Below are 24781 nucleotides of genomic sequence, written 5' to 3'. Positions count from 1 at the left end.
CCTATCTCCTGTCTAAGCAAGGCTACTAGCTGGTACAGTCCCTGAGATGAGTCATCCACCTCCTTATTGCCTGCACCAGCAGGACCGGCCAGGGTTGCAGCGTCGCCGACTTCCGAAGTGTTGGTAACATCAGCTAGAACTGCGAACCTGTTGGTGCAAAGCACCAGAGTTTCTGGTGGACTGAGTATGGATGGACACACTACACGCAGGCATCCTGTGCTCGGAATCAGCTTGGTTGGGGGTCTTTTTTAAATTACTTTTTTATCATTGTGCTTTTATCAATACTATTTGCACTTTTCTCTTACCTGCCTAACTTTCTCCTGTTTCCGCCACGCACCCCGGTCCACCGCAGTTTGTGCCGATTGTGTGGAGGGTGCAGGCGGCTCCATTGCTCCTCTGCCGGCTGGCGAGGGGCGGGGACAAGGAGATTAGTGCTCTAGTGAGCCTAAGTTATTTAAGGCAGTCCACTCAGCTGCCGTGTTATTGACACACTACAGGCAGGCTTCCTGTGCTCGGAATCAGCTTGGTTGGGGGTCTTTTTTAAATTACTTTTTTATCATTGTGCTTTTATCATTACTATTTGCACTTTTCTCTTACCTGCCTAATTTTCTCCTGTTTCCGTCGCGCACCCATGGTCCACCGCAGTTTGCACCGATTGTGTAGAGGGTGCAGGCGGCTCCATTGCTCTGCTGGCGAGGGGCGGGAACAGGGAGGTTAGCGCTCTAGTTACACCTGCCTGTTTAAACAGTATGTCCCACCCCCCGCGCAGCAGACGTGCGCAGCGGGCACGCCGAAGGCGTGCCAAAGGCAAGTCCGTCTGCGCCCCTCCGCACCAGGACGGGGCTAGGGGGTTGGAACCCTGTTTAAACTCCCCCCGGTAATTCCTGCTACAACAGGGAGCAGCGTTTGAGGGTCAGAGGTCAGAGGACGAATATATCTACACATATTATGTCTTTTGAGGAGGAACATAACTATTGTCCTCTCTGTAATTTTAAATTCAAGCCTTCTGAGTCCCCCCTCAGAAGCTGGAAAATAAAATCCTTTTCTTTGTTACTTCTTAATTCCCGTTCCCTCCCCAAGCATGCGAGTGAAATCTGCCTTCTTTTAGAAGAGAGGAGCCCTGATGCTCTCTTTCTCACTGAAACATGGACAAATATGGCCTTGGATGCCGATGTGGTCCGGGCCCTCCCACCGAACTACGCTATTGTCAGGCGAGACAGTGGCCGGGGTGGGGGGATTGCCATTATATACAAAAATACTTATAGTTGTAGATCAACTAGGTGTCTTCTATCGGACTGTGAGAGTGTTTCCTTTGCTATTGGCTTCTCTCCTACTTGTACTTGTTCAGGAATCCTTTTGTATCGTCCACCAGGAGCACATGCCAATTTCTGCAATGATCTTCCAGACATTGCTATAAATTGTGCCAGTCTCGCCTCCAATTTTTCTGTTCTGAGTGATTTCAACATTCACCTCGATGAACCCGACACCTCCCCTTTGCATGATCTCATGGCAGGCCTTGAAGCTTTTCAACTGAAACAAATTGTTACTGGCCCCACCCACAAATTGGGCCATTTACTTGACCATTTTTTCACTAATCTTGATAACATTATTTTGGCTGAGACCATTATAATACCTTGGTTGGACCATTTCTTGTTATCCTTTGTTTGGAACCCCCTAGATCAGTCACAATCTTTTATAAGGACTAAACAATTGGGTCGCACATGGTCTAAACTCTTAGTGGAAAAATGGGCAACTAACCTTAACAACTCGACCCCTGCATTCTGCTCTAATCCTATTAGGGCGAATGAGTATTTTATTAGCTGGCTGGAGTCTTCTTTGGACCTCTCCCTCCCTAAGAAAGAATACTGCCATTGAGTTGGCATTAATAAAAAGCGTGATATTCCCTCGAACTCAGACTGCTTAAACAATCATGCAAGCAGTCCGAACGGAAATGGAGGAAGAATTTTTCTGAGGCCAGTAAATGCAATTACAGAACCACTTAGGCTCTATAAAAGTAAAATAAAAGTTGCACAAGCCAGCTATTATCAGGAGAAGATTGTCTCTGCTTCAAATTCTCCCAGGGCAATTTTTTAAGTTTTTAAATCTCTGATTACTCCTCCTGGTCCTCTGACTGAACGGTGAAAGCTCTAAAACACTGTGATGAATTAGCAAATTTTTTCGCCACTAAGGTTTCTAACATCTATTCGCTGTTTCAGCAAACTGACTCTGAAGTACAACTTCCTCCACCCTTTCAACAAGTTCGGCTGGAGGAATTTGCGCCGCTTGCCCTATCCAATCTGCAGCGACTCCTGGGGAATCTTAAGTCGGGATCCCCGGCCGACGCCGTGACCCCCCATTCTTAAGTTGGTCTCGGAGACTGTCTCCCCAGTTATTCATGATGTAATTAATTCCTCCTTTGTAACCGGACTGGTCCTGCCTTTATGAAAACAAGCAAGAATTAAAGCTCTACTGAAAAAACCCAATTTAGACCCTGAGGACTGGGCGAATTATCGCCCCATTTCTTTACTGCCAGGTATTAGTAAACTTGCTGAAAAACATGTAAATTCCACATTAGCAGCGTTTGTGGAGAATAACAAAAGCCTACACCCCACCCAGACGGGCTTCAGAAGGAAGCAGGGCACGGAGACCGCCGTTCTTGCCGTAGTCGAGGAAGCCAGGAAAATCATGGATACCGGAGGCTGCGCTGCCATTATTTTGTTAGATCTCAGCGCAGCCTTCGACACGGTAAATCATTCTATCATGATTCAGAGACTGAGGGAGGTGGGTGTAGCAGGGACTGCCCTTAAGTGGCTGCAGTCCTTTCTCTATGACAGATCTTTCGCTGTGTTTCAAAACAGATTCCTCTGCAGTATGGCGTCCCCCAGGGATCCTCATTAAGCCCTACCATGTTTAACATCTACATGAGGTCCCTTGCAGACGTTGTACTTCCCTGGGGGGTCCAGCTGGTCACCTACGCTGATGACACCCAGCTGGTGGTGTCCCTCAGCCGACATGATACTTGCGACAAGAACCTTACATCCTGTCTGAGCAAAGTATGTGAGTGGATGGATTCGTCTTTTCTTAAACTTAATGGCTCTAAGATGGAAATTATGATGCTAGGACACATGGCCCCCATGAATTTAGATCTTTGGTGGCCCAGCTACCTTTGCCCTCCCCTTTACCTATGAAACAAATTAAGAGGCTAGGCGTATGGTTAGACCCTAATCTTAGCTTCTTAGTACAATCATGTAAAGTTGCTGCTACATGTTATGGTCTGATCAGATTGATAAGGAAGATTCTTCCTCTCCTTCCTTTTGAAGCTAGACGTCTGTTGGTTCAAGCCCTTATTTTATCGCGGCTAGATTACGCTAATGCGGTTTACCTGGGTGCACCTCATGGAACCATCAACATTTTGCAGCTTGATCAGAACTGCGCCGCCCGACTTCTAATGAATGTACCAAAGCGGAAATCCGCTAAGTTAGCACTTTGTCAGTTGCACTGGCTGCCAGTGCAGCAAAGGATCTCGTTCAAGGCCATGTGCACTGTTCATATGTCCATTACTGTCAATGGACCCCCTCTGATTCAGCCTATGCTACAATTATATCAGGTCTCCCGGACTCTTAGATCTAACCATAAAAAACTTCTGACAGTTCCTAGGATTAAACGGGCACGGATGGGTGGCCGACGTTTTTCACTTCATGCCGCAACATTTTGGAACAAGCTCCCCGACTCTATTCGTCTTGAACCTAACTATCTCCGTTTCAGGAAACTGCTGAAAACCTTTCTCTTTCCTTGATCAGTGAAGAATGATTAGGTGCCACTAATGCGCTGGGATGCCTTTGGGTAGCCATGCGCTATATAAATGCGTATTCATTCTGTAGGAAGGTGGATACCTGACTATGGTTACCCCTGATTTTTTTGCCTTGTGTTTAGCTGGTTTTCGACTTAGTTGGCCTGGGATCCTGCTAATCAGGGCCCCAGGCTATCTGCTCTCTCTTAAAATGGACTCCATGCACCCTAGGTGCATAACCAAATTGGTACTGGACACCTTATCAGACCCTGTACAGTGCACTATAGGTGCCCAGGGCATAGGTGCATCCAAGGCCTACCAGGGGCTGAACCATAGCTTTTGCCACCCCTGGTTGGTACTTAAATCGACACAACTGGCTGTTCACACAGCTGGGGCAAGGTGGTGTAATCACCCCTTGCTTAGATATAGTATACCTATGTCTAAACCTATATCTGGACACATATATACCTATAAGTCACTCCTATGGCAGGCCTTTACAATCCTGGAGGCAGAGTGCTTGGTTTTATGTGAGATGGTGCTCTAGCATGAGCTGAGCCTGTCTGCAGTCTTCGGAACCATTTCCTTACTGCTGTTCCAGTGATACTGCCATACCATATACTCCTAAGTGCATTATAATACTCGCGGTTATTGCTAACTTTGGTTTGGCTTTATCAAAACATGTCGTGGTTGGTGTCATACATTTTGGAATACTACCCCCTCGCCAGTTCTGGCGACGGGGATAGCATTCCACCCTTCTAGAGGGAGAAGACATGTTACTTTACTGAAAACGCGGTTATTCCTAACCAGAGCCCCAGCATCACAAAATGGACGCTGCTGCCACAGACACATGTCTGACCTCCTGCTGCTGGCCGAAACCTGGCAGAGGACGCCTGGATAAAGAGTTTCCTGTCACAGGGAGGTGTCACACCACCCCAGACAGGAGATAGTGGATTGTAGCAGGGAGGGTTGAAAGAAACTAGACACTGCCTGGGGCGCACAAGGTGTCCCTGGGCAGATTCCAGTCAAACCGGTTCTGGGGCCATCCAGCCCCAGTCCTGGCGTGAAACTGGACAAAGGGAAAGGGGTGTAACCACCCCCTTCCCAGGTCCCACCCATAGGAGGGACCTAGCAGGTAATCCAGCCCCCAGATATGGAATATAGGTGGGAGCAGTGCCAATGCACATCAGATTATCCTGAATGAAACTTATGAAACGAAACTCTGGACCCTTCGACATCCCACTCCTCGTGGAAGACTGAAGAATCTCCCTTGTGGTCAAGGAGTGACCACCCTGTGCAAACAGGCACCATCCAGCATCTCGACGTTTGCTTTGTTGCAGTTCCTGCTGGAACTCGAGCGACAGAGATCGACAAGAGCCAGCCTTCCCAACTTCCAACAGCCCGATCCACAGTCCATGCAGAGCTGGGACCCGTGGAGGCGACCTGAAGCATGGGAGCGGCCATCTTGAATAAACCACGAAGCGCTGACCGTGCAGCACCCAAGGCTCCCTTGAAGCTGTGCATTGGAGTCTGAGAAGCTCCAGCCCCGAGCAGCTTGTGCACCGAAGCTCACCCCTCCACACTTGACGAGTGCTGCGTGGGGCCCTTTTGCATTTTCCTGCTTGACGCGTTGGTCCGGTTGCTTGCCCCTTAGCTAGTGGCCCCAGAACCAACGAACCTACAAATTTAAACAGCTGATCTGGTTGCTCCAGATTGGCATTAGCTCCCCTGAAAAGGAGCACCCGCTCAGACCTTGCTGGTCCGAGTGTTAAGCCTTCTTCGAATCCTGCGTGGGTTGCCTTTGCCAAGGCCTGTTGTCTCCGATCGTGAAGCCGACACCGCCAACAGCGAGAACCTTTGTGGGACAACTCGTGATTCACTCCAGGACATCCTCGGTGCCCGAGAGTCCACGTGGCAGCGGAGACAAGGCACCCAACATCGACCTGACTGCGCCGACATTGCCTGGTTCCTTCCTGGTGACTGGCTAGTGACCCAGACTCTGTCCACTCTGCTTTCAGGTATCCTTCAACTTCGATCCACCCTTGGATTGCACTGGACACTTCTCTCCTGGACGCCTGCAGCATCTTCATCCTCAGGCACCATCGAACTGCGTGACGAAACCCGACACAGGTTGGCACCTGTGCACCCGCTTCCTGTGGGTGAGGTAACTTACTAGCGCCGGTGTTCCCACACTGGTACACACCTCTAGTGCCTAAGTCCAAAGTTTGGTAGTCCTAGTCCAGTCGGAAGACTCCTTTTGCAATAACATTGTAACTTTTACGCACCATTGACTTTGTATTGGTGAAAGCCGTGCTTCCCGCACTGCTCCCGAATCCCGCGGGCTACTCCCGTCCTAACTGTGGTTAGTCCAGTGTAGTCCCAGTGATTCACAAGGCCCTAGGCCTTACCCCAGATCGATTAGTGATTGTTATACCACTTTTTTGATATATGGTTTGAGTGGCCACCGGCCTCATCCAAAAACGTGCAAATTGTCTATGTTTAACTGTGCTTTTAATTAAAAAAACTTGTGCTTCATTGCTCATAAAGAGTAGTGGGGATTATTCTAAGAATAAATACATATATTTTGATAATATATAACTTGTGTGGTGTCCTTTCATTTGGTATTACAGGATTGCATATGGTAAAACAGCTGGCTTCACATGTCCTTTGGAGTTAAGCCTTTAAGGCTGCTTAGTCCATGCTACCCCTAGGATAGCTTGTCTATAAGGTTGACTTACAACCACCACCATAAGGGATTGTTTGGACTGATACAGGGTGCCCACAGAACTGTGGACATCATATACCCGGCCAACTTCTCACACATTCATTCTGAGGTTCCGTGATTTTCGACTTTGCTTCGTAGTCAGCCGCCATTTTGTGACAGCCGCCATTTTGTGTTGCCCTCACTCAGGCGACACGGCGAACATGATGTTTTTGCCTTTTCAGCTGCTTGCCTCTCCTGTTAAAAAGTAACCCTTTGTCCTTGTTTAAGAAACCAATGTCAGGAACTGGCCGAGTTAGTTAATCCATGTTTAGACTGATTGATCCTTGTCTTAGTTGGCTGTGTGGGTCTCACCATTCTTCCTTTATATTATCCTGTTTAACTGGCCTTCACTATTCTTTCTGTGTATTTTCTTCTTACACAACTGTCCTTTGAGGCTCGCAAATACGTCCTGCCACCTGCAAATTGAATTACATGCACTAGCGTTGATTAACTTGACGGGAGAGGAGAACACGGGGTCTGAAAGAAGGGCGTATACAAAATACCCGATAGCTTGTTTTCGAACTTTTCCCATTCGTCAGTTCTGTATGTTTTGGGAGTGGGTATTGTAAATATGTATTGTATAAAAGACTGATCACCACGGAATGAAGTGGCAGTCTCCTGAGAACTTACCATTGGTGTACTTCTAGGACCACTGTGCTTAGCTGCAGCTAATAAACCTGATTTTCTACGCCTAACAGAGTGTCTCGTGTCTTTGTCTGATAAGGCAGGTGACCCAGAGATATCAGGAGTGCCCTGCGCCGCTAGGCCCATAAGGCCCAGTTCTCCAATTCATTCATTGAAATTTTGTATGAGGGGATGGTGTATCTTTGGGCTGGGGTTCTATTATCTGTTGAAAGAGTTAAACATAAAGAGAGTAAGGGATCAATTCGCAAAAGCGAACGGAGTGTACTCCTGGTCCCCCAGTTCCAAAGTTTACAAAAACATAAGAGGAGTACCATCAAAGGCTGTAGAAAAAAGAAAAAAGACCGCCTGAGTGGGATGACTACAAAAAGAAGAGAGTCCTTCTTTTGTTTAAAACCCCCTCACTCACCAACCTAGTTGGTGACATGCTTCATCATCGGGGTCCATCCTGATAGTCGAGTGCCATCAGGGTGTGCTGCGACACCTGAATTACAGTGGAGCGGGTATTGTGTGTGTGAAGTGAACAAAAAAATGTTAAAAATTGTCCTGGTATACTCGTGTGGAAATTTTTTATTTGCAAGTTACTGGACAATATTAAAATCAAATGTGTGGATACAAAAAGGTATATTATGACCGTATGTATCACTATGTGTAGGGTCTACATGTTTCAACCCGTTATATGGAAGTGCCGGGTTTTCATCAGGACCAAAGAAGGAAGGTGGGTGGTCAGGACACACTAACGACCTGCCAGTCCTAAATTCCTTGTGACTACTGACAAAAATCTGTCGCAGTCAAATACTCACACTCAAATGGGGTGAGAAAAGCAAAAAGACCTGTGGAGGAAAAAATAAAAAAGGTCACGAATATACATGTTACAAGCCTGTAACGTCGTGCCGTGTTGATTCTCACGTGTCTGCTTGCTTACTGTGCATCCCATTCAGAACTCGTTATTGACGGTTGTGTATTTGTAGGACTGCTCATCATTGCATATCTGATGATGGTGCCTACAGTAAATGTGAATTTACAATAAAGCCTGCCTAAGGCTGGAACACGCATACTTTATCAATATTGGCGTGCTCTGTGATCAATAAGCCGTTATTACAACAGTCGACAGCACTCAGCATTTTTGTTGTGCGTGGCTCGACTCCTCACTGCAGTATTAGCGTGAATAAATAACGGCGTGAAATCATTATCCACTTGTACATACATTCACACTCAACAGACAGACATACACCACACAATTAAAGACCACATGGTGATCAGGGCTTACTCCTGCTATGGGTCTATTGGGCTTCACGGGGTGGAGGGAAGGAGAAAACCTCGAAAAGTAACGTATTCTGTTGAGGAGAAAAAAGGACGGGGCTCACAGGTTGTCGAACGAGGATTGATCGAAATCAGGGCCAAAAGAAGAGGGATGGATTAACTTACAGTTACTGCGTGGTTCAATCGCTAGGTACCTACTCGCCTCTCCGTGCCTCCCCGCTAAAGGAGTAGTGCGCCCGGCAGGGATTAATAGGGTCGGACTGGTTTCCGGGATGGGCGGGGTTGCGCGTAAGCGTGATGACGCATTACGGCAGCAAGGAAATGGTGAAAGGACTCAGCGTTAGGATCAAGCTAGTGTTGCCAGGCAACTGTGTACTCTGCGAATTTAGAGAAAAGGCTATTAAGACCGGGGACTACTATTGGTGTAGAATGATTAAAAGTAAATTAGAATACCGCCGATCTAGGTAGCGGAAGTACCGTTGTGGAGCGGTCTAAATATAACAGTAAATCGAACAGGGGAGCTCTATTTCTGACACGTGTGAGGAGCAAAAAGTTGCTCCAAGTTTACTTGCTAATCCTCGGGGCACAGATAGCTGGAACACGGGATGCCCTGGTGGATCCCAAATACTGGGCGCATGTTCAAGAGTGCACATAAATAATGTACAGAAGGATACATGACACTGGCCCACGGTGAATCAAAAGTAGAGATGGTGCTGCACGTTCAAGATTGTACATAATTCATGTACAGGCAGGTTACAAGACGCTGGCCCACGGAATATTATCATTCAATCCTGTGACATGAGTGGATAGCCTGTATATCCATCTTTGTTCTTTCTCAAACAGGCGTTTCTGCAGGTTTGGACCAGGGGTGATTTGCTCAATCACTGTCCACTTCCTGTCGTTGGGCGTATGATTGTTTTCAAGGAAATGGTCTGTAAGCCTTGTTGCGTTTTTTTTGCAGTGGATAGTGCTGCGATGCTCACAGATCCTCTGTTTGACCTTTCTTGTCGTCATTCCAACGTAACGTTTATTGCAGGTGCATTCTATCAAATATACAACGTTACAGCTATTGCAGTTGCTGTGGGATTGTTGTCTCCATACTTTGCCAGTCTCAATATTCAAAGTTTTGGTGTCACTTTTGAGGTGGCACACACTGCAGTTGCCACAGCGGAAGTGTCCTGTGACATCAGGTAGGCCCCAGACTTGTGTTAGTGAATTGCTGTTAGTTTGTTTTTTTGTCTTTGGTCTTGTGTTTACTAAGCTGTCTTTCAGGCTGGGTGGTTTTTTGTAGGAGAACATAGGTTTTTCCCAGCAGAGATTGCCAGTTCGGAGGATAGACCAATGTTTATTAATGCTTTTAGACACCTGGTTAGAGATCGCATTAAAGGTCGTCACGCAGGTGAGCGGTATTTCCTCTCCTTTTGGTGGTTTTTTCTCAAGGAGGGCTTCCCTTGGCTGGTTCCTTGCACGTTTTTTCACTGAGGGAAAATCTCCCATATGGACAATTTCTGAGACTTAGGCGCAATTGCAGCAAACTCAATGACTATAAGAAACAAGCATCTGATCTAACAGAAAAACTACAGGTCCGTGGATATCCAACAAAGATCATAAACAAATGTCAAAAACGTAGAGGCGAGTAGGTACCTAGCGATTGAACCACGCAGTAACTGTAAGTTAATCCATCCCTCTTCTTTTGGCCCTGATTTCGATCAATCCTCGTTCGACAACCTGTGAGCCCCGTTTGTGAGACAACCTTCCCCCTTTTTTCTCCTCAACAGAATACGTTACTTTTCGAGGTTTTCTCCTTCCCTCCACCCCGTGAAGCCCAATAGACCCATAGCAGGAGTAAGCCCTGATCACCATGTGGTCTTTAATTGTGTGGTGTATGTCTGTCTGTTGAGTGTGAATGTATGTACAAGTGGATAATGATTTCACGCCGTTATTTATTCACGCTAATACTGCAGTGAGGAGTCGAGCCACGCACAACAAAAACGCTGAGTGCTGTCGACTGTTGTAATAACGGCTTATTGATCACAGAGCATGCCGATATTGATAAAGTATGCGTGTTCCAGCCTTAGGCAGGCTTTATTGTAAATTCACATTTACTGTAGGCACCATCATCAGATATGCAATGATGAGCAGTCCTACAAATACACAACCGTCAATAACGAGTTCTGAATGGGATGCACAGTAAGCAATCAGACACGTGAGAATCAACACGGCACGACGTTACAGGCTTGTACCATGTATATTCGTGACCTTTTTTATTTTTTCCTCCACAGGTCTTTTTGCTTTTCTCACCCCCATTTGAGTGTGAGTATTTGACTGCGACAGATTTTTGTCAGTAGTCACAAGGATTTTAGGACTGGCAGGTCGTTAGTGTGTCCTGACCACCCACCTTCCTTCTTTGGTCCTGATGAAAACCCGGCACTTCCATATAACGGGTTGAAACATGTAGACCCTACACATAGTGATACATACAGTCATAATACACCTTTTTGTATCCACACATTTGATTTTAATATTGTCCAGTAACTTGCAAATAAAATATTTTCACACGAGTATACCAGGACAATTTTTAAAATGTTTTTGTTCACTTCACACACACAATACCCGCTCCACTGTAATTCAGGTGTCGCAGCACACCCTGATGGCACTTGGCTATCAGGGTGGACCCCGATGATGAAGCATGTCACCAACTAGGTTGGTGAGTGAGGGGTTTTTATACAAAAGAAGGACTCTCTTCTTTTTGTAGTCATCCCACTCAGGCGTTCTATTATCTGTACCTGCTTAGATGCATGCAATGTTTCATTACTATGCTTGGATGCTTTGCCCCTATCATGTTTGGAGAACATCGTAGGAATGGTGGACTTAGCTCGAAAGGCAGGGCTGGGAGGTTGAGATTGTACATCACTAGTAGGCATGGAGATCTCTGTGCCTAGGATATCTTTAAGAACAAGGGAATCAATCCTGTCCATTACGCAATTATTTTTAGCCCATTTATGGGATATTTTCGCTTTCTTCCCACACCCGGCCCCCAACTGCGAGCCACCAGTTACAAGCAACCCCTCCATAGCCTCGCTTTGCCCATGACAAACAAGTTTGGATCACTGTAGCTCACAAGAAGCGATAAAAAGTTCTCTAGTATTCCAACTGAAGGGACCACCAGGGGGAGAGGGTAATAGTAAATTATAATAAGTGACCCCTGCTTAGGTATCACTTAAAGAATGCCACAGCGGAATATAATTGTGGAACACAGTACCTTTGTGTTCTTTAGCAGTAATAAAACTGTCCACAGGTGAATAAAAGGGGGATAGCCCAGCCCGGCCTGTTCCAGTCTGTGACGGACAAGGACGGGCCCGCCCTTGGCCCGGGCTTTGCCCGGGCGCTGCCAGCACGCGTCCCGCGCTGCGGGAGCCCGCCGGAGCTTTTAAAGGTGGCGCCTCCTGGCGCGGCCGATGAAGCAGTGGGCTGCTTGCGTGGCACTCTGGGGCCCTGAGTCCCAGCCCCCACTCGGCCCTGGCGCTGGTGCTGAAATTGAAGTATCGGGCGTCCCGCGCTGCGGGAGCCCGCCGGAGCATTTAAAGGTGGCGCATCCTGGCGCGGCCGATGAAGCAGTGGGCTGCTTGCGGGGCACTCTGGGGCACTGAGTCCTAGCCCCCACTCATCCCTGGCGCTGAAACTGAAGTATCGGGCGTCCCGCGCTGCGGGAGCCCGCCGGAGCTTTTAAAGGTGGCACCTCCTGGTGCTGCAAATGACGCAGTGGGCTGCTTGCGGGGCACTCTGGGGCACTGAGTCCTAGCCCCCACTCGGCGCTGGCGCGGAAATTGAAGTATCGGGTGTCCCGCGCTGCGGGAGCCCGCTGGAGCTTTTAAAGGTGGCGCCTCCTGGTGCGGCCGATGACGCAGTGGGCTGCTTGCGGGGCACTCTGGGGCACTGAGTCCTAGCCCTCATCGGCCCTGGCGCTGGCGCTGAAATTGAAGCATCAGGTGTCCCGTGCTGCGGGAGCCCACCAGAGCTTTTAAAGGTGACGCCTCCTGGCGCGGCCGATGACGCAGTGGGCTGCTTGGGAGGCACTCTGGGGCACTGAGTCCTAGCCCCCACTCGGCCCTGATGCTGGCGCTGAAATTAAAGTATCGGGCGTCCCAGATTTCCATACTAGCCAATTTGAATTACCAAATTCAAATTTACTATACTCAAATCCTGCTCGACAGCTTTTTGTTGCCACTACTACAGTACCAATGGAACACCACTACTTCACGCTTCCCTTACATGAGCAGCAGCATCGATAATCCTACCTAAATAATACATTCATCCAGATGCTGCATCATACTCATAATGCAATGAATACCACCAACTGTTGGGTGTGTGGGATGATACCTGCCCACCAGAAAAAGGGAGGAACACCTTTTATTTCTCTGCCGTTTTCCCATAATGGTTCATGTCAAGCTTGGTATGCACTTTTATTTGCTTCTGGAAAGTCTTCGGTAGGTGGGATTAACTTTTGTCTGAATAAAGTCTGCTATCAAGATAAAGAAGGTTATCCGCAAGCTAAAGGAACTAAATGGGAATGGGAAGGGTATAAACCTGACAATATTTCAACCCCATTTGTCTTCACGAATATGGGAAATACCAAGAACAATGGACCTTTTGTAATTTCTGTGACAAGAGCCAAAGCAGATTTATGTATTAGTAGTGATGGGAGAATTCCAGTATGGAGGAGAGAATGTACTGTAATTCTAACCATTGAAGGTGCCAACAACAGCCCTTTTACAGCATTGCATAATACTTACTTTGTATGCGGTAATAAGGGATATTATTATCAACTCCCCATTGGATGGTCTGGGGTATGTTAGGTATCATTCTTGTTACCCCCTGTGTTCTTTGCCCCTCCATCATATCACCAGGACTTGAAACTATATAATGATATCTCCAAGAACAGATACAAAAGAACAATAAGTACATGTGAGGTTGATCAGACTGATATCACTCTGCAACAATATGTCGATTTTAATTTGGGTTTGTTTATCTTTGTGGGTGCTGCATTGACCAGTATGAAAATAAGGAGATTGACTCGTGTTGTGGAAGCCGTTACCAATCAGACAGCAATGGCACATGGGGACATTACAGAGGAACTGCAAATTGCAAGGATTGTAGCACTCCAAAACAGAATGGTGCTTGATGTGATTTTGGCTGATCGAGGTGGTGCATGTCGCATCATCGGTAGCAGCTGTTGCGTGTTCATACCAGTTCACTCACCTTCAGTATATGGCGCAATATCAAAACTGCATAAGATTGCTGCAGAAATTCACCCAGAGGCTGGTACATGGACTTTTTCGACCTGGTTCTGGACACTATTTGCTACTTGGGGCTGGAAATTACTGACTATTTTATGTATACTGTTCGCTATATTATTTACATGCTGTGCTTGTATACAATGTGGTCCTATACTTTGCTCCATGTGCATCACTGCTTGTACACCTGCCAAGAGAAATATTGCAGAAATGAAAGCACAACAAATACTTAACAAAGAGATCACTGAGATTATGAGCATCAATGTACAGGATGCATATCTAGATTACCCCAGACAAACGAATGTCTTCAGCTAATGCTGAAAGGGTCGTCTGTTGTAATTTGGCAGCAATTAGGTTAAGCATTAGCAGAAAACACCGTTTCTACCATTACGCAAGACTAGGCAGCCGCCTAGGGCGGCGAACAGGGGGATTTTTCTTTAAATTTGAACCTACGAACGTAAAGCTAGGCGCCCGCCGAGTCTTGTCTAATGGTAGCAACGGCCTTGCGCACCAGCAGCACCTGCCCCCGTGGACCCTGCTGCGGGCCTGCAGCCCCGGTGGAGCCGCACAGCAGGGCCTGCTGAGCCCGCCACCTGCCCCGTGGAGCCACCAGCCTCATCGTAGCCAAAAAGCTGTGCGCTGGCCTGAGAAGCCGCCCTACTCCTACATCGCGCTGATCTTCACGGCCATCCAGAGCGCGCCCGCACGGCGCATGATGCTGAGCGAGATCTACCAGTTCCTGCAGGCGTGTTTCCCCTTCTTCCGCAGTGCCTACCAGGGCTGGAAGAACTCAGTGTGCCACAACCTCTCCCTCAACAAGTGCTTCCTCAAGCTGTCCAAGGGCCTGGCCCTGCCCGGCAAGGGCCACTACCGGCCTCTGAGTTCTTGTTTGAGGAGGGTTCCTTAATTGATGGTCCGGCGCAAGTGCCAGGCTCTGAAGCCCGCCAGGCGCCAAGTACTGCATGGTCAACGGCCTGAGTTTCAGGGCCTTCGACTCCCAGGCAACCCTGGACCCTCTAGGCTGCCACTCGGGTGACTACGGTTCCGTGGGCCTAGAAGCGCTCGGCGGCGCCAGCGCCCACCACATGCCCCCTAGCCCTGGCTCCAGCTACATGGCTGCTGCCACTCCAGGGGGGGACGACAAACTGCCAGAGAGCGGCCGCAGCACCATCCGCCCCCTGCCCTCCTTGCCTGCCCTGGCCAGAGCAATGGACTGCCACTCGCCTTATGCCAGCCCTCAGGTGCACTAAAGCTACTCGGGGGCCAGAGCCTACAAGAAGCAGCAGCCCTTGCTGCCTAGTGCCGCTCTTGCAACGGGGGTGAACTCGGGGTGAACTCGGGGATGGCCTGCACCAGAACACAAGGGATGAGCTCTCAGGTGAGCACTGCTGTTAGCTAAGCGGGTTACAGCTGGAGGTGGGGGGAGGAGTCTTGTTTAGAAATTGAGTTTTGCAAAAATGTTTTTTTCATCTACGGGGTCTCATCTTTAGCAACCAGACTATAGTGCACATTGCGTGTCATCGAACTCCTTTGCGCATGCATTCATTATCTTGTTAATTCACACATCCATGTATTAATTCCTGCACACATTTATTAATGCATTCACAACATAGCCATGCAATCACTTCTCGTTTAAACGATTATGTTCCATGAACAGATTTATCTGCACAGTTTATTCTTCACTTTTAACATTCCTCTGTTCACTCACAGAATAATCCATCTATCCAGCCATTCATGGATCCATCTAATCATTCATCGATTTCTATCATGAAAAATTCAGCTTTTAGGAGGAGATATAGACCAAATTTAGCACTCGGACACTGCAAAGATTGATCCTTTACAGTGGGACCTGCTCACATATACATTTGTATGCTTTGATTCTAAACGGATATTAAATTATTTTAACTACTTCGATTCCGTATATAGTGAAAAGCAGACCTTTTGTGCCCGCTAGCATCGGAGTTCCACATGCCAACAGGTAGACCCCGCTTCCCGTTTCATCAACAGTGTGGTCCTGGGGATACCCATTTATAATCCCAGTCAGGCGCGCAACACCCATTGGCCTCAAAGGGCTTCAGCCCGCACCCCGTCATGTGTGGCAGCCCAGGATGAGACACTTCCCGGGCCCGCTCACAGCCTCACCCAGGTACTTCACAGGTCTTAAAAAGACCTTGTGCATGTTAATGGGGCTTTGTTGTTGTTTCACCCCTTCTAAGAGCCCCTGCAGCTCGACTTTGCCGATTGCCTAAAGATTCAGCCACCCCCCCGAAATTTTTTCTTAGCCCGCCACGAAATTTGTCTCTAGTTGCGCCTCTGATCCAGTACCCCTGTTTCTTCATACGCCAAACTGCTGAGCTCTTAAAATACTCCTCACATGCACACCCCTACATCATGTTGTGTAAAAAATGGGCTTTTACAAGAAACTGAAAATTAACTTCTTTATAGTAGTCTGGTGTGTTACAGAGAACGGATGCGGTAAAATTGCGGCTGCTGAGCAGGAGACCACGATTTGTAATCCCGGCTCCTTATTTAGCCACATGTGTGGCACCCCATGCAATGGTAGATGATAACTATTTCAGGTGCCTCAGTGAGAGAAAAAACAAGCGTTGGCAAAACCACTAGGTCTGGCCTTGGAAGATGGTGCAAGTTACTATTTTTGTTGTTTCGGGTTTTGAAAACGAGGTGCACTTGACGCCTCAGTGGTTTTTAAATACAAGGCTCTATTGCGCATCCGTGTACATCAGGGGTCCCCAAACTACGGCCCCCGGGCCACATCCGGCCCGTCTAATCAACTGGAGTGGCCCACTTAACGATCCCAAACAATCCTTTGCTTCTTGTCTCATGCGGAGACACGTATTCCTCACTTCTAGGTAGCAGGTGGTTGGCGGTCCAGTTCCAGGCGACCGGAAACCGCCGGGGCATCTCACAGCGCTTCCGGGGGAAATCGCTTAACACAGAAGTTCCCGCCAACACATAGCTTCGGATTGATGCCTGTCATTTGCCTGCTTCTATGCAAGTAAGAACCGTGTTTTCTGAGGCCGTGTGTTTGCGACCTTTACTGAGGTTCTTTGACACCGCACAGGAGCGCTATTCTGTGTTTGTTTTGACACCGTGCTGGAGCGCTATTCTGGATTTGTTTTGACACCGTGCTGGAGTGCTTTACTAGGGGTTTGGCTGTTTGTTTCGGCACCGCGCTGGGGCGCTATCCTGAGTTTGTTTTGACACCGCGCTGGAGCGCTTTACTTGTGGTTTGTTTTGTCACCACGCTGGAGCGCTTTACTTTCAGTTCGTGACAACGTGCTGGGGCGCTTATGTGGTTACCTTGGACACCGCGCTGGAGCACTTTGATTACGCGCTGGGGCGCTTATCTTTTTTCGTTTCTACACAGGAGCACTGTTTTCTAACTAACCACTATAGACGACTTCTACTCACTGGGTGTTCCTAAGCTCAAGGTAAACGCTGTTAACCGCATGTGCACAAGAAGTAAACATAGAGAGGGCTTTATCTGTGCCCATTGTAATCAGGTCTCCCTTATTTCCCCTACCAGCCAGAGAAGAACGGAAGAAAGACAGACGACAAAATGTCGAAACTGTTGGGGAAACGGAAAATAGATTCAGAGTACAGAGTTTTTAAACAGCAGTGGACAGATGACTATTTTTTTGTCCAGTGAAAGGAAAAGGCAGTTTGTTTAATCTGCACAGAGACAGTGGGGGTGTTGAAAGAATTTAATATCCGCCGACACTATGAAACCTGCCAAGGAGGGCAGTGTGCTAGCTTGTTGGGCCAAGTGAGGAGAGACAAGGTGGCTAAGCTACAAAATGGATTTGCCGCCCAGCACAGTACAATGCTACGCAAACACTGGCAAACCTGTCATCCGTTCCGGCCAGCTTCAAGGTAGCTAAACTGATTGCAAGCTGTGGAAAGTCGTTCAGTGATGGGGAATTTGTCAAGAAGTGTTTGAACGCTGTCGCGGAGGAGGTGTGTCCGGACAAGAAAGATGCCCTGAATGCGGTGAGTCTGTCCGTATCTACAGTTACCAGGCGAATTTAAGAAATGGGGCACAATGTACATGTCCAGCTGAAAGAGAAAGCTAAAGATTTTGAGTGTTTTGCATTGGGAATGGATGAGAGCAATGACGTGCAGGACACAGCACAACTGCTGATTTTTATTCGGGGAGTTAATTCAACTTTTGAAGTGTCCGAGGAGCTGGCAGCTCTACAAAGTCTCACGGATACTACGACAGGAGAGGATATTTTTTGTAAAGTACGCCAAACGATGGAAGAGCTGGATTTAGACTGGGCTAAGCTGGCTAGCATCACAACGGATGGTGCTCCGAGTATGGTTGGTGCGTCGCGGGGGCTAATGGGGTGCATAAAAAGAGAAATGGAGGAACGAGGTATCACCCTCCCACTACAAGTCCACTGCCTGATTCACCAGCAAGCACTGGGCTGCAAAGTTCTGAAGTGGGAATCTGTCATGAAGGTGGTTGTGTCTTGCATAAACTTTATCAGAGCAAACGGACTAAAACACAGGCAGTTCCAAGCTTTTCTATCTGAGCTGCAGTCTGCCATGGAGACGTGCTTTACCACACTGAAGTCAGATGGTTAAGCCGGGGTAGAGTTTTGAAGCGCTTCTACGAGCTGCTACCTGAAATTAACGCCTTTCTCCTGACAAAGGGAAAAACTGTCCCAGAGCTGATCGACACAGAATGGAAATGAGACCTTGCCTTTTTAACAGATGTGACAGAAATTTTAAACGGCCTCAATTTACATCTCCAAGGCAAGGGAAAATTAATCAGTGACATGTATTCCCAGGTCAAAGCATTTGAGGTTAAAATGGCGCTGCTTGTTGGACAAGTGCAAAAACAAGGCTTCACCCATCACCCTGCTACTAGGACCCTCTCAGCTGATGAGCTAGCGGTCCCGTTTCCAATCAAGAAGTGCAAGGACACACTGGAAACACTGAGAATGGAGTTCAGTATGCGGTTCCGTGAGCTTCATGCCCACGTTAAAGAAATTCGTATAATCCAGAACCCGTTTGCTGCCGACATTAATGACACGCTGTCTTCTCTTCAATTTGAACTGGCTGAGTTGCAGACCTGTGATGTGCTGAAAGACGCATTCAAGCCCAACTGTCTCATAGAGTACTATGCTTCCCTCCCAAACGAGACCAACCCCAACATCAGAAAGCACGCTATGAAGATGTCCACAGTTTTTGGGAGCACATATATCTGTGAGCAAACTTTTTCACGCATGAAGCTGATAAAAAATCCGACAAGATCAAGACTCTCAGATCAACACCTGCATTTGTCTCTGAGACTGGCTGTAACTGGAATGGAACCTGACATCAATCTCCTCACCAGTCAGAAGGAAGCCCAGAGCTCACACTGATATGGTAAGCCTGCTGATTTCAGTAACTATAAATATGAAAAAATGTCAGTATAGTAATGCTCTTTTTATAGGCAACATGTTTCTTGAACAGTGATGTCACATACAAAATGAGACTGCAGCATTCCATCTGCTGATGGGCTGCTTGTGCTTTCTTATCTGCCATTCCTGAAGGGTCTGCATGCTTCCAGGTCCACCCTAAAGTCAGCCTGTTTATTACAAATATTCTGTATTAATGTTATTTCACTGTGTGGCAAAACAATTATCATCAGCTTGTGTTTTTATTTTCGAATCTAATCTATATCTAAATCTATATCTATAAAATAAAAGGAGTGTCTGTGGTACTTCAAATAAACACAAGAAGACTTTCTATAACTTTTTTTGCAAACTAACAGGTGGCGCTAAGGCCCAGCGAAGGGCAGCTGCAAAAAAATGTCATTATAATCTTCACAATAATACTGGTTGTCACTTTGGCCCATATCATTTCCTGTTATAAGACTGACCCCGGCCCCCATCACAGAAATAAACTAAGATTAAATAACATCGCAACTAAATTCGAGGAGAGTGTCACAACATTGTTTTTTATCCCAACGTGTGCAAATATTCAATAAAACACTATTTATAAAATACATCAATATTTAATCATAGATAGTGCCCCTAACAGAAGGGAAAGGGAGGGGTAGTGATGTGAAAGGTGAGGGAACTAAACAAGTGACAAAACAGTGGTCAATTTGACCTCAATGTAAAATTACTAACAATCAATTAACAAGGGCTAATGATCACAATTCATAAATTAAGATAGCGAACTCAAGCCTAACAAAATAAATCCACAAATGATAAATGGGGAAGAAGGCTGAGGATGGAAAAAAAGTTGACGTTTCGACCCAATTGGATGCAGGCGTAGGATAGAGCCTTGCTAGAGGGTCTTCATCAGGAGGGGCAATGGATCTGCATGGAAAATTAATAATTTTAAGTACGGTCAAGATGATCCATATTACTTATAAAACTGTACACTATTGACGGTCTGTTAGGGGCACAATCTATGATTAAATATTGATGTATTTTATAAATAGTGTTTTATTGAATATTTGTGCACGTTGTGATTAAAAACAATGTTGTGACACTCTCCTCGAATTTAGTTGAGATATTATTTAATCTTAGTTTATTTACTTCAGTATCTGGGACCACTTTGTCTGCATCACTAACTCACCCAGGTCCCAGCGACTTATTAGGTTAACCCGTGTTGTTATAGCATAGCCCATCACAGAAAGGAAAGTTGATGTGGCCCCCGCCAAAAAAAGTTTGGGGACCACTGGTGTACATAGTTCTGTGAGTGTATGGCTACCGTAACGGTCTAGCCTGGGCCTTTCGTTGAGGTTGTTTGCAGGACTGACTGTTGTGATTGTGTTTCCATGTAGTAAATGAGAGTAACATAGAAAGGTTCGACAGTAGAGAGTGTGCCTCTCTAGCCTGGACGACATGGGGAGAGAGTTATGGTAGTAAAAGGGAGGGGGGCGGCTTCTCTCAATTCTCGCCTAGGGCGGCAAAATACATAGAAACGGCACTGAGAAGACATCCTGTGTTTAGAGACTATCTTGTCCTTTTTGTGGAATCCACTTTGAATTTCTGTCAGCCATTTTGTTTGCCATGTGCTACCATGTGCTCGCCATGTGCTCTGTCCTACCTTCCTGTTAACTGCTCTTGAAATCTGCCTAGAGAAGAGATATATTTAGCATCTTCCACCTTCGCACATGCTCAGGTGAGCTTGCAGCTGTCTTTGCAGCTGCCACTAGAATGTAATTGTCAGGATGTGTTTGCCAAAAACAGCCACTGTTAGCTCCTCCCACTTGTTGACTGTGCATTTTCTGTATGTCCAAATATGTATCTAAAACTAGCATTTTGTACATGTACCACCTTCATTTGAGCCGCTGTGTGGGTATAAAAGGACCAAGCTCCTTCCATTCTGTGTGCTACTTCATACATTACCGAAGCGTGCTGTGTGAATGTAGTTCCAAATTGTGAGGTTTAATAAACTCTGTCTTTTATATTCCAGTTTCTATGCCAACTTCTTCCTATTGGTCTGAGGACTCTGTGCAGAGAAGGGCGAATCCCTTGCACTGGTAGGCCTTGCTTAGGCTCACCACCACACAGTCATGGTTAGCAATGCAAACTAAGACCCCCACCTTATGGTGCTCATAACCTCACAAATGATATAATTGATGACATCATAAATGACATTCAGTTACATCACTGATGATATCTTAAATGGCATTGATAACATCACTGATGAAATTACATATTATTTCACTAATGACAAAATCAATGGCATCTCTGGTTGACCAAGTATATTTTGTGAAGCAGAATGTATTCATGTCAAGTATTCACGTCAGGAGATATAGAGTGTGGTCCTAAATCACTTCTGGTGCTTACATGAAGTAATTTACGACCCTACAACATACCTCTAAAAAGGCAGAATGACCCAATATTTTTCACAGTTGATGCCAGGTTAAGATTTTAGTGTGTGATCGAAGCTGATACTTTTTTTAATTTATTTTTTTATATTTATTCCATTAGCAAACCTAAATACCAAACTATTCATATTACAAGCAATTAAAGTAACTTATCATAATGGAGGAAAAACAGAAGAATAAAATGCAGCATTATTGGTCCATTCTCCAGACAAAGTCCTTAATTGCAGATGGAAGCCTAAGTACACCCATCCCCCCGTTCCACACCACACGTAAGCATTTAACAATGAAAGAAACATATTCCTTACAGGCATTGTATTCATGTTCCTGGCACGTACTTTGTGTGCAGACTCTCAACCAACAGTGTACATTATATGCATATTCATGACCCGTCATCCCTCAGGAGCTTTTGAATCCTTAATTGACCTATTTTTTAACTGACTCTATCACTCTACAGAAAACATTTGTCATTTCCGCCGATTGTGCAATATCCTCAGGCGCTTTATCATCAAATCTGACCTCTTTCAATCTTCTCTCTTCTGCAAGTGCCCATTTGGTTATGTCTCTCAGCCAAGCAGCGACAAGAAACTCTCCCACAGAGCCAGTGAATGGCTATACACCGTTTTCCATGGACAAACCCCCAACATTAAAAACGTGCATTGCATTTTGCCTTTCTGGGGTTTATGAATTAGCCCAAACACATATTGTTGCTCTGTGGTCTCTATATTTATCAAAGTCACTTTTTTCAGGATCTTAGTCACTTCCTCCCAATACATTTCGATGGGTCTGCACTCCCAAACCATGTGAAGAAACGCAGCATTGTTACTACCACACTGAGGACAAGCAGGAGATCTGTCCACCTAAATTCTACGGCTCCTTATTGGGGTGAGATAGGTGAGATGCAATATATATATAGCATTGCTACTAGCTAACAGTTGAACCAACGCACAGATAGTTTCCCAATCCCTATCAGCGATCGGTCCCTATCAGCGATAGGTTCCTGTAGATCAGCTTTCCAGTGCTGGTTCACTTTCAAGGGAAATATCACTCTATCTTGCTTAACGGCTTTATTTAACAGGGATATTCATTTACCCCCACCACTTCCTTCATGCACCACCTGAAGTGTATCAGAGATGGACAGCATTTGAAGGAATTCTGACCGTAGATCCTTTGCAGTCTTTGTTGAGTTAACAAAATTGTAAATACTGCCCCTGTCTTTCCGCAAATGTTTCTCAAGCATCTTCCAATGTGATAATCGTGTCTCCCATATACAGGCCCCCAGTGTGAGACACTTGCCTTCTCTCCATTGATACACTGCCATGCCTTCAATTATATTGCAAAACAACTGCAACCACAAGTTCTGTAGCCAATTTGAGAAAGGGGGTTGTTTAGAAACTAACTTTCATGTCTCTTTCCATGCTGCAGCGACCAATCCAACAATCTTAGGAAGAACTATTGCTTGATGCATCTCACACATCAGTTGAAGTGGAGCAAGTTAGTATTTATAGAACCCTTAAGGAGATTCTTCTCCCAGTTGCAGTAATCACTGCACAGCACGATGCAACTGTAGAGCTCTATAATATAGCTATAATAGCATCCTGCCCAGTCCGGATTCCGCACCTCTTTTAGCACCGAGACCGCGCTCGTGGAAGTCACCGAGGACATTAGGGAATGTCTGGATGGGGGCGGCAGAGCGGCTCTAATTCTATTGGACCTCTCTGCCGCGCTTGATACGGTCCCCCATGTCCAGCTTCTCTCTAGGCTGGAGGATATTGGCATTACGGGCGCGGCCCTCAGCTGGGTCAAATCCTTTCTCACAGACAGGTTCCAACAAGTATGGCTGCCCCCCTACCACTCATCGAATAGCAGGGTAGATACAGGAGTTCCCCAAGGGTCGACTTTAAGTCCCCTGCTTTTTAATGTTTATTTGACCCCTCTTGTCTATCTGGCCGAGAGCTTGGGTGCGAAAATAATGGCTTATGCCGATGACACCCAACTTCTCTTCACCTGGAACAAGAATAATCTCTGTACAGATGGTGTCCGACAGTGCTTGTCCTCAGTTTTTGCCTGGCTTGCCCAGGCTTGCCTCAAATGTAACGAGGACAAGTCAGAGATACTTCTGTACGGCCACTTTCCGGCGGATTTTAGGGAATCCGCTCGGCCCAGTGGATTGCCATGCCCCATCGGGGACTGTGGGGTTGCTAAAAATATAGGGATCTGGTTTGGAGCTGATTTATGCTTCAGGGAACAAATCACGTGGTTGGCTGGCACGTGTTTTGGAACCCTAACCACTCTCCGGAAGTTTTTTCCCCTTCTTCCCCAAGAGGCAAAAGAAACAGTAGCCAGAGCACTTATTCTTTCGTGTCTGGATTACGCTAACGCCCTTTATATCGGTGCACCTGACTTTTTGATACGCAAACTGCAGGTGGTCCAGAACGCGGCAGTAAGGCTCCTCTTAGACATTCCAAGGAGACTCAGTGTACGCAAACAGCTAAGGGAGTTAGATTGGCATCCAGTGATCCATAGAGTACGCTTCAAGACCTTGGTTTTGGCTTTCAAAGCCTTACATGGCCCGAGCCCGTCCTACCTAAGGGACAGATTTGCCTTTTACCAACCTCCTCGTCAGCTGCGATCTGCCACCCTTAGACATCTGGTCATTCCCAGATTTAAGAGAGCTCGTCTAGGGGGGCAATCTCTGACGGTTAGAGCTGCTCAGATGTGGAACAACCTTCCTGACGTACTTAGGCATTCGACAAACCTCACATGATTTAAAAAACATCTGAAAACTCACTTATTCAGGCAAACCTTGTAGATTCCCTGCGTTTCCTTTAGCTGACACTACGATCCTCTTTCGGGCCAGGACAGTTTCGACTAACAGTGCGCGTTACAAGTAACCATATAACATAACATAATTGAGGGAGACCCAACCTTCCTTCGAATTTATCCTTTTTCAGGTGTGCTAACTCCTCTCAACTTCTTTTTCCCACCCATACCAGGGAAGTTAATAGCCTGTTGATGTTGATCTGGGTATAGTATGTTTTGTAAATTATATAAGCAGCGCAATGGAAGACCATATTTGCCAATGCTCCCCTGCCCATCACTGGCAAAGGTAGTGTATTCCAAACACATATTGAAGTTTTGAGTCCCTGAAGAACTTTGCAAAACGTACATATGTG

General features: G+C 46.6%; 1 pseudogene; it reads left to right on the top strand.

Moving 5' to 3' along the window:
• Window positions 1-2906: 2906 nt before the first annotated feature.
• LOC144783286 (forkhead box protein F2-like) lies at window positions 2907-15145 on the top strand (annotated as a pseudogene).
• Window positions 15146-24781: the final 9636 nt, after the last annotated feature.

The sequence above is a fragment of the Lissotriton helveticus genome, chromosome 9, assembly GCF_964261635.1.
Source record: "Lissotriton helveticus chromosome 9, aLisHel1.1, whole genome shotgun sequence".
Taxonomy (NCBI): Eukaryota; Metazoa; Chordata; class Amphibia; order Caudata; family Salamandridae; genus Lissotriton; species Lissotriton helveticus.
The sequence above is the reverse complement of the archived record's forward strand: the minus strand, read 5'-3'. Positions and strand labels throughout refer to the sequence as shown.